The 10,000-nt window shown below is 50.8% G+C and overlaps 2 non-coding genes across 2 annotated transcripts; both read left to right on the top strand.

Annotated features, from left to right (window-relative positions):
• The first annotated feature begins 1,818 nt into the window (after positions 1 to 1,818).
• On the top strand, positions 1,819 to 1,937 carry LOC144939270 (5S ribosomal RNA). Its single transcript, XR_013638460.1, has one exon. It is a non-coding gene; the product is annotated as a 5S ribosomal RNA (ribosomal RNA).
• A 250-nt stretch (positions 1,938 to 2,187) lies between these two features.
• On the top strand, positions 2,188 to 2,306 carry LOC144939272 (5S ribosomal RNA). The gene has a single exon (XR_013638462.1). It is a non-coding gene; the product is annotated as a 5S ribosomal RNA (ribosomal RNA).
• The last annotated feature ends 7,694 nt before the right edge of the window (positions 2,307 to 10,000 follow it).

The following is a 10,000-nucleotide window of genomic DNA, read 5'->3' as shown; positions in this document are numbered from 1 at the left end:
CGTACTGTATTACCCACACGGCTGTCTCTTCTTATTCTCTCAGTGCTGGTTCCGATGTTGCTCCAGTCACCATCAGCAGCCCCGCTGCTGTTCTTTGCCGCTCTTGCAGCCCCCACAGCAGCTCCGCTGCTGTTACTCACTCTCAGCCCCCTTGGCTGTAATCGCTGCTGCTCACTCCGCAGCGCTGACAGCCTCGTGCTGTCTCTCTCTCTCTTCGTCGCTCCTGCGACTCTCTGCAGCCACACCGCTGCCTCTAACACACAGCCTTCCTGGCTGTACTCTCCTCTCTCTTCGTCGCTCCTGCGACTCTCTGCAGCCACACCGCTGCCTCTAACACACAGCCTTCCTGGCTGTACTCTGGGGTCGGCTCCTGCTCGCCGGCGGTGCCCCCCTCCTCTCATTCGCCCTCGTGGCCTCACCCTTTTCCATTCACAACCCGACTGCCTTCTCTTTCCGGTTTACCCACTTAAGGACCCCAACCTTTCACCCACGTCACCTGGCTCCACCTCCTCGTGACGTCACATCCGGAAGGTCGCTTTCGCCCGCATTACACTTGGATGGGAGACTGCCTGGGAACACCAGGTGTTGTAGGCTTTTGCATTTTCGTATCTGGATGGGTCGCGTTTTACTCTTCAATTCACCCAGTCAGTTCACCTGCCAATTGCACGCGGATATGGTGTACTGCATTGGGATCAATATTTTCTTGTAAAAGACCGTTTAATGCCACTCTTTCGGGGCTCAACCAGGAGTCCAGAATAAACGTTTTCATGAGTGTTGACCTCCCGCAGTAGAGTTGAATCTTGATTTTTACATATGTATGTGCGTCAGGTCTCTGCAAGTATGGCCTACGACCATATCACCCTGAATGCGCCCGATCTCGTCTGATCTCGGAAGCTAAGCAGGGTCGAGCCTGGTTAGTACTTGTGTAATAAAAGACTTGACCACGATCTCTGGCTCAGTGTCCTTTATTTGGTCCGTACTGTATTACCCACACGGCTGTCTCTTCTTATTCTCTCAGTGCTGGTTCCGATGTTGCTCCAGTCACCATCAGCAGCCCCGCTGCTGTTCTTTGCCGCTCTTGCAGCCCCCACAGCAGCTCCGCTGCTGTTACTCACTCTCAGCCCCCTTGGCTGTAATCGCTGCTGCTCACTCCGCAGCGCTGACAGCCTCGTGCTGTCTCTCTCTCTCTTCGTCGCTCCTGCGACTCTCTGCAGCCACACCGCTGCCTCTAACACACAGCCTTCCTGGCTGTACTCTCCTCTCTCTTCGTCGCTCCTGCGACTCTCTGCAGCCACACCGCTGCCTCTAACACACAGCCTTCCTGGCTGTACTCTGGGGTCGGCTCCCGCTCGCCGGCGGTGCCCCCCTCCTCTCATTCGCCCTCGTGGCCTCACCTTTTTCCATTCACAACCCGACTGCCTTCTCTTTCCGGTTTACCCACTTAAGGACCCCAACCTTTCACCCACGTCACCTGGCTCCACCTCCTCGTGACGTCACATCCGGAAGGTCGCTTTCGCCCGCATTACACTTGGATGGGAGACTGCCTGGGAACACCAGGTGTTGTAGGCTTTTGCATTTTCGTATCTGGATGGGTCGCGTTTTACTCTTCAATTCACCCAGTCAGTTCACCTGCCAATTGCACGCGGATATGGTGTACTGCATTGGGATCAATATTTTCTTGTAAAAGACCGTTTAATGCCACTCTTTCGGGGCTCAACCAGGAGTCCAGAATAAACGTTTTCATGAGTGTTGACCTCCCGCAGTAGAGTTGAATCTTGATTTTAACATATGAATGTGCGTCAGGTCTCTGCAAGTATGGCCTACGACCATATCACCCTGAATGCGCCCGATCTCGTCTGATCTTGGAAGCTAAGCAGGGTCGAGCCTGGTTAGTTCTTGGATGGGAGACTGCCTGGGAATACCAGGTGTTGTAGGATTTTGCATTTTCGTATCTGGATGGGTCGCGTTTTACTCTTCAATTCACCCAGTCAGTTCACCTGCCAATTGCACGCGGATATGGTGTACTGCATTGGGATCAAGATTTTCTTGTAAAAGACCGTTTAATGCCACTCTTTCGGGGCTCAACCAGGAGTCCAGAAAATAACGTTTTCATGAGTGTTGACCTCCCGCAGTAGAGTTGAATCTTGATTTTAACATATGAATGTGCGTCAGGTCTCTGCAAGTATGGCCTACGACCATGTCACCCTGAATGCGCCCGATCTCCTTTGATCTCGAAAGCTAAGCAGGGTCGAGCCTGGTTAGTACTTGCATGGGAGACTGCCTGGGAATACCAGGTGTTGTAGGCTTTTGCATTTTCGTATCTGGATGGGTCGCGTTTTACTCTTCAATTCACCCAGTCAGTTCACCTGCCAATTGCACGTGGATATGGTTGTACTGCATTGGGATCAATATTTTCTTGTAAAAGACCGTTTAATGCCACTCTTTCGGGGCTCAACCAGGAGTCCAGAATAAACGTTTTCATGAGTGTTGACCTCCCGCAGTAGAGTTGAATCTTGATTTTTACATATGTATGTGCGTCAGGTCTCTGCAAGTATGGCCTACGACCATATCACCCTGAATGCGCCCGATCTCGTCTGATCTCGGAAGCTAAGCAGGGTCGAGCCTGGTTAGTACTTGTGTAATAAAAGACTTGACCACGATCTCTGGCTCAGTGTCCTTTATTTGGTCCGTACTGTATTACCCACACGGCTGTCTCTTCTTATTCTTTCAGTGCTGGTTCCGATGTTGCTCCAGTCACCATCAGCAGCCCCGCTGCTGTTCTTTGCCGCTCTTGCAGCCCCCACAGCAGCTCCGCTGCTGTTACTCACTCTCAGCCCCCTTGGCTGTAATCGCTGCTGCTCACTCCGCAGCGCTGACAGCCTCGTGCTGTCTCTCTCTCTCTTCGTCGCTCCTGCGACTCTCTGCAGCCACACCGCTGCCTCTAACACACAGCCTTCCTGGCTGTACTCTCCTCTCTCTTCGTCGCTCCTGCGACTCTCTGCAGCCACACCGCTGCCTCTAACACACAGCCTTCCTGGCTGTACTCTGGGGTCGGCTCCCGCTCGCCGGCGGTGCCCCCCTCCTCTCATTCGCCCTCGTGGCCTCACCCTTTTCCATTCACAACCCGACTGCCTTCTCTTTCCGGTTTACCCACTTAAGGACCCCAACCTTTCACCCACGTCACCTGGCTCCGCCTCCTCGTGACGTCACATCCGGAAGGTCGCTTTCGCCCTCATTACACCACCCTCCCCCATAGAAAAAACCCAGCCGACCTCGGCTGAACAATACCAAAGCGTAATGCGGTGAACCGACCTTCCCCCTTAAAGGACACTAAGCATGTAATATAACAACAAGAACAACAACAGCACAAAGCACAACAACGCACATCCGCATGTCGTACACGACAGCCACCCGGCCCCAGGGTAGTGGAGATGATGTAATTCCGGCCCGCTTAAGAAAACCCCAATAATAAATAACCGCGATGGACGCCCCAGTATTTACATTTTAACAACAATATTATTTACACGTGAAACAACAACAACAACAAAAAAATTTCTGCTCTTACCCACCAGCAGTCCTCCCTTGAGGACCAGCACAGACCTCAGACGTACACAGCATGTACCCACAGTCACTCTCAACAAACCAACAAAACCCCTAATCGCACACCCTCGCGTGGAGAGAGCCACGCTCCCCAGCGGTAACGTTTAATTCGCCGTAACCCTCACCGTGGTCGTCAACCCACGGCAACATCCATTTACCATACTCTCAGCTAGTGCCATTTCGGGGATGAGCAGCACTCGGCCATGCTCCTCCCTTACTATCCCATCAGCGATGGACACACACCAGCCTTGCCAAAAATAATGACGTTGCAACGTCAACAAAGTCTTCTGCACCCCTAAATGCAATAGTGTGTCACAATGGAGAGTTCTAATCAACTCGAATCGCAAGGACGTTGGTAGCACCACACGCCAGCTTTCCTGGAACCCTTCTCGCCACATAAGCAGACCATCTCGGAGAGCGGTTCGCGGCCCCACAGCCGTACTCGGACTCCCATTGTCCCTCATAGACCGCTTCCGCATGGACAACAACAACTCATCCATCATTTGTTCCCGAATCCAGACAGACCGCGGCAGATTCAAAACCCCGTCAGTCGGTCCCGGTTCCATCAGAGTATCCGACTTCTCGACGGCCAACGTAAGCGGCTGAGGGGGGTTTAGAATCGGCGAACACCTATGCGTCCCCGACGCACATTTACAAGGGGCGCGCCCTGGTAATCTGGAAAGTGCGTGAGCGTTCGCATGGCGCACTCCCTTCCGATGTTGAATTTGGAAGGAAAATGCCTGTAGCGTGTCCAACCAACGTGCCCACTGTCCCGATGGCTGGTCCATTTTAAGTGCATATTGCAATGCCGCATGATCCGTACGCACAATAAAGGAACGACCGTAAAGGTACGGTCGAAATTGCCGTAGGAAAAACCAACCGCCAAAAGTTCTCTACGAGTGACACAGTAGCGTGTTTCCGCAGGCGACAAGACTCGGCTACCATACGCCACGACGCGCTCTACGCCCCCTTTAGACTGTGATAATACCGCCCCATTACCTGTGTCACTCGCGTCCGTATCAAGAATGAAAGGGCGATCAAAATCGGGATAATCCAATGTCGGAGCCGTAGCCAATAGATCACGCAGACTCCGAAAGGCCGCCTCTTCCGGCTGTCCCCAAACAAATTTCCGTCCTTTACCCGTAAGGAGATGCAAGGGCCTCGCAATCGTCGCAAAACCCGGCACAAATCTTCGGTAATACGAGGCAAATCCCAAAAACCGCCGAACATCCCCCACGGTGGCCGGAGTCGGCCAATCCCGGACGCACGCCGTCTTTTCCGGATCCGTGGACACCCCCTCAGCACTCACAATGTGCCCCAGATAACGGACGGACCGTTGCAGTAGGTGGCATTTCTTTGGTTTAAATTTTAAATTCGCAGAGCGCATCCTCGTGAACACTGTCTCCAGCCGTGTTAAATGTTCTTCAAATGTGCGGCTGAAGACAATGATATCGTCCAAATATATAAGACACGTCTGCCACTGCAACCCCGTCAACGAGCTCCATCAATCTTTGAAATGCGCTTCATAGCCAAGGGAAGATCAATCCCTCGGCAAGGCCAGATATCAACGACCCCCCCTACGGGGTAATGTTCTCTTATAGAGACAATAACGCCCTAACCCAAAACCCGTGAGCCCCCGGCACACCAGGTTCAGTCTGCCTCCGCACAACTGAACCATGACTCCCCGAGCCATATGAGCACACTGTTGTATATGTTGGGTGTGAAAATTTTGATGTGTTGTATGCGTGCGTGGGTGAAATTATTATGTTGTATATGTGGGTTATGAATATTCAGTGAAAATAATAATAATAATCAATTGAAATATGGCCAAACGTGTAATTATCCGGAAATACTTTAATCCATGTAATTACGCACATTTAATTATGCCAATTCGAGAGGTAATTGTAGTAATTATGCGAGTGGGTGTAATTATGATAATGCAAGTCGTTATGATAACCAGACCCTGCCTCGGTGACGAGGGTGGGTTATCGATCGGAATAAGGCAATTAATCGTATGCAGTTATGCAGGTGTGGTGTAAGTATACAAGATTAACTTAGATTAACTCGGCCTCGTTGTCTAGGTTCGTCTCATTCTCGCTTATTTAGGTCCCCGGTTCGCCCCGTTATCGCTTTAACGTTTACTGAGTATGTGTTAGTGTGTTTATTAAGGTCACCAAGTTCAGATCTCAACGCAGAAGCAGATCTTATGCATAGACTTCAGGAAAGAATCACACAACCACTTCTGTATTAATCAATTTATTACTAATTCAACCTCAACTATGATATAGTATGCGAACTCTCAATCCCGGAACGTCAACACGGCATCAATACAGTATCATCAATGATTGTCTGATTTCACTTGACAACGGCACATGGATCCCGCGTAACGCGATGGTTGTTAGTGAGAGAGAGTCGTTAAAACATGCAAATACTATGCTAAGAAAACCTTAACGTTAATGAATGATTATACTTGAAAGATTATACGGCGATAAAAACACAATCAAAAACAGTTATTATTCTTAAAGGCACCAATCTCAACAGATACATCGCAGGTTATCTGACAACAGAGTGGCTCGGCGGAAGGAGGTGCCAAGAATCAATTCGTATTGATGGATCTGTTGGGAATTTATGCGATTAAGAGTACAGTCCACTAAATATTAAAGATAATACTCTTATAAATGACGGATGGCCATCACTCGGTCTCGAGTTTTTCTTCACAGCCACGGATGGCTTATGGGTTCGAGTGGGTTTGAGTGGTAAGAGTTGTCTTCAATAGTCAGTGTTCGGAGTCGGTTCTTTATGTCAAACAAACGCCTGGTGGTCGTGTGGTGAGGGGGCGGTGCGCGTCATACGTATTAGTCGCTCCTCTGTCGCCGTGGGGAATTGGTTGGATGCCTGTTGATACGCTGTCGTAGTTCGGAACCCGGTCGGTAGGTGGCGCCCGCAGCTCGCTCGCAGCGCACCGTCGTCCTCTCGTCACCAGACCGCGACCCTGGCTGCCAGCAGGGGCCTCTGACGCGGCAGGTTGAGCTGTCAAGCGGGTCTTGCCCGCCTGCAGAGGAGACGGGGAGCTGCTTGAGTCGAGCCCCGAGAGCCAGCTGAACTCGGCTGAGTCCCAGAAGCTGAAGAGTCGAGCCGACCCGTTAGTCGCAGCTCGCCCTTGAGTCGACCCGCTCGGTCGAGCTCCTGATGAGTTGACACTTCTGGTCGGACTCGGCTGATGAGTCGAGCCGACCCTTCCGGTCGAGCTCGCTCATGAGTCGACCCTGTTGGTCGCACTCGTGATGAGTTGACTCCTGGTCGAACTGGTTTCCAATGCTCAGAGTCCTTTCTTTTATGCCGAAAAATCCCTTTGGGTCCTGCCCACAAGGCGGGGTTTCTTTTGATTTACTGTGTCAGGATCTGTCCGTGTGTAGGTGTGTTCATGTGTGTGTCAGTACGTCCGTGTGTCCTTGTGTGCATCACCCACGATATATCCCGTGGTCATATTCCCTCCATAAAATCCACGAGCAAACAATCAGGTGTTACAAATTGCCTCGAGGTCGTCTCTCTGTCTGGGTGCGATTCATCCCTTGTTTGGCCTTCTTCATGAACCAAAACACAGACGTTACAAATCGTCTCATAGGCGTCTTTGTCCGTGTTGCACCACCTGGAGGGAGGGGCACACTCCCCCCGACCCTCGCTGACGCATGAAGAAATGATTAAAAGTTTTAACATTTGTCCCTTACCATTTCCCAGTTATGATTCTATGTGTAACCTAAGGTCTGTCATTTCCCATCGTGGTGCTTGACTCAAGTGGAGGTGTTTCCCCGAGCGTATACACACTCATATCCCGCGCTGCGGGGATACAAAGACGGCCGGGATCTCCCTTTCTCTCCGACCCTGGATTTAACATCGCTCTTTTATTAGGTATTTTATTTCGACCTGGTGGTGATTTATCCCGTTATGCTTCGGGTCGAGTTGTATCAATAACTTTAGCCTACCCTGTTGTTAAACTCCGACTTTAACGTTATTTTAATAGCAATACAGAATAATTGAGCTTTTCGACTTAACTAGGCAAACACGAACTTTTGGTAACCCCCCCCCCCCCCGCAGCCTCGCTGTTCAGCTGAGCCTGCAGCCTTGAGAGAGAGAGAGCAACACCCTTATTTTCGTCTCACTGTGGTCATCCAACCTTCTGCTCTGGGAGTGTGATTAATTTCAGGACAAGGCCCCCTCACGTTCAGACGTGTAGTGGTTGTTAATCAGCCCCCTCTCCTGTATACACAACCTTGAGCTGAGTTTATCTTGACTTTTTCAGCTGCAGAGAACAAGGCGTGTTTCTCCTCTCTGTGTGCACGTGTTCCAATTAGCTCGAAATCCCTAACACACAATCAGTGATGACCCCCCCGGCCTTCTGTGGCCGTGATCCAGACAAAGGCGCCTCTGCTTCCTTTCATTGCATTCGAGTCGACACTGTTCCATTATTCGCCCATGTGCTGAGGTCATAGATGGTTGGGCTTTTTGCCTTAGCTATGTCTGGCTGACTTTCCCACTGTCTCTGCCGCCTGCACGGGTGACAGGTGTCCGTTTATCAGGCCTTATCTATCCCTGAAGCAAGGTTGCAATTCTGCCATCTTAGCCCTCCTCCCGTTCATTACTACAACACCTGGTGTTTTGCAGTTTACTGCGCTTTGGTGTGTTTTCATTCATTATATATCAATGATGATAATATATAAAAATATCAAGTTTGGAAGAAGGGTTAGGATACAACATTCCGCCCTTTTAAAAATGGCCAGTGGTCAAATGGCCACGGGTTATTTTTAAAAAAATGTATACCCTTCTTCCATCATGAACCATCGATTGTCCTCAAGTTTTGCTGCTATTTCCTTACAACGCGCGCGTACGTGTCACAACTTACATGCCTCCGCACAACTGAACCATGACTCCCCGAGCCATATGAGCACACGGCCCATTAGTTTAAGACATACCACGGAGGTCTCGCCTCCGGGCTGTCAGGTCAGCCATCAGCCATAGGCCGACGTGACCACCACTCGTGCATCACCCAATCAACAATGGCAGGCATAACAGATGGAATATTTGCCCCACCGAGGTTTTTCCCGCGCGCTCAAAATGGCGGCCCCCTTCGCCCAGCGCGTTCGCGCAATATCTCGCGCGCACTCAAAATGGCGGCCCTTTCCGCAAAGCGCATCGACGCCATACCCCGCGTGTGCGCAAAATGGCGGCCCAGCGTGCGAACACGTGGCCAGTTTTCTCCATTCGTGCACCCCAGCTTCCCTTTGCTGGGGGTCACAAATTGCTTCCCCCGTCTTACTGTAACAATCCCAACAACGATAACCGCACAGCCCCAGCTTGCTGCGCGCAGCAGTCATATCGGGGAATTTTTAACCAATATTTTACCAACCACATTGGTTACACAACCCAACTCGCAAAGCAACTCGTGGCTGCATGCGACCAACCGAATACGCGACGCAACTTGGCGCCAATTTACGGTCCCATTAGCATTAACCTTTGAGACACCCACAACGGCGTCATCACGCACCCTCAAAGCGCGCTCTCTCTCTCACAAAGCGCCGTTACCCATAATATACACAAAATCGCGTGTACATAACATCCATACGACCAAATAATAGGGTCCCCCTCGAATTTGTTACCAATTTCCAACAGGTACGCACAATTAATAACATCCCAACCCCAATAGTCAATCAATGCATCGCACCCCATAACCGTACAGAACGGTGTAACAGCACATACAGTCAGCATATCGCGATCACACGCGCACATTTAAGCACAATAGCAAGCCTATCTGCAGGTAACCAACACACCATTAATCCAGTCGTAACATTGCAGCAACAACACAAATATTCTCTCTCTTGCAACAACCACATCGCACATAGCACCTCGCAGCACAATAGACCAAAAAAATATATATATATTTTCCAATTAAGCCCATCGCACAAGGTAACCCACGAGATGATACAGCGCAAGATACCCGACGCTCCCGAGTTAATAATTAACTTCGCCATCAATATAACAACTCCACACCGCAGCGCGCACACACAATTTAACACTCAGCAAGCACAGCATACTCTCCGTCCATTCTCAACACACGTACACACTTTAATTGACACCGAGCAACAAGCAGATAGCGCGTTCATCGTTATTACACACACATACCCACAGTCCGAACCGCGCTCCGCACAATCGAGTCATGAGAGAAAACAAAATCGGCCCCACCCGGCCCTCGAAAGATGGGTGAGGTGTGTGTAAAGGCCGGGTGCGTATCGTTACGACCCGCCCGGGGCTGCAGCAAGAAGAGGACGGCAGGGCGGCAACTTGAGTCGTCTCGCAGAACTCGTTCGGCGACTTGACTGCTCCGTTGTCACGCACCCGAGCCAGG

This window comes from Lampetra fluviatilis, chromosome 22 (assembly GCF_964198595.1).
Source record: "Lampetra fluviatilis chromosome 22, kcLamFluv1.1, whole genome shotgun sequence".
NCBI classification, from domain to species: Eukaryota; Metazoa; Chordata; class Hyperoartia; order Petromyzontiformes; family Petromyzontidae; genus Lampetra; species Lampetra fluviatilis.
The sequence above is the reverse complement of the archived record's forward strand: the minus strand, read 5'-3'. Positions and strand labels throughout refer to the sequence as shown.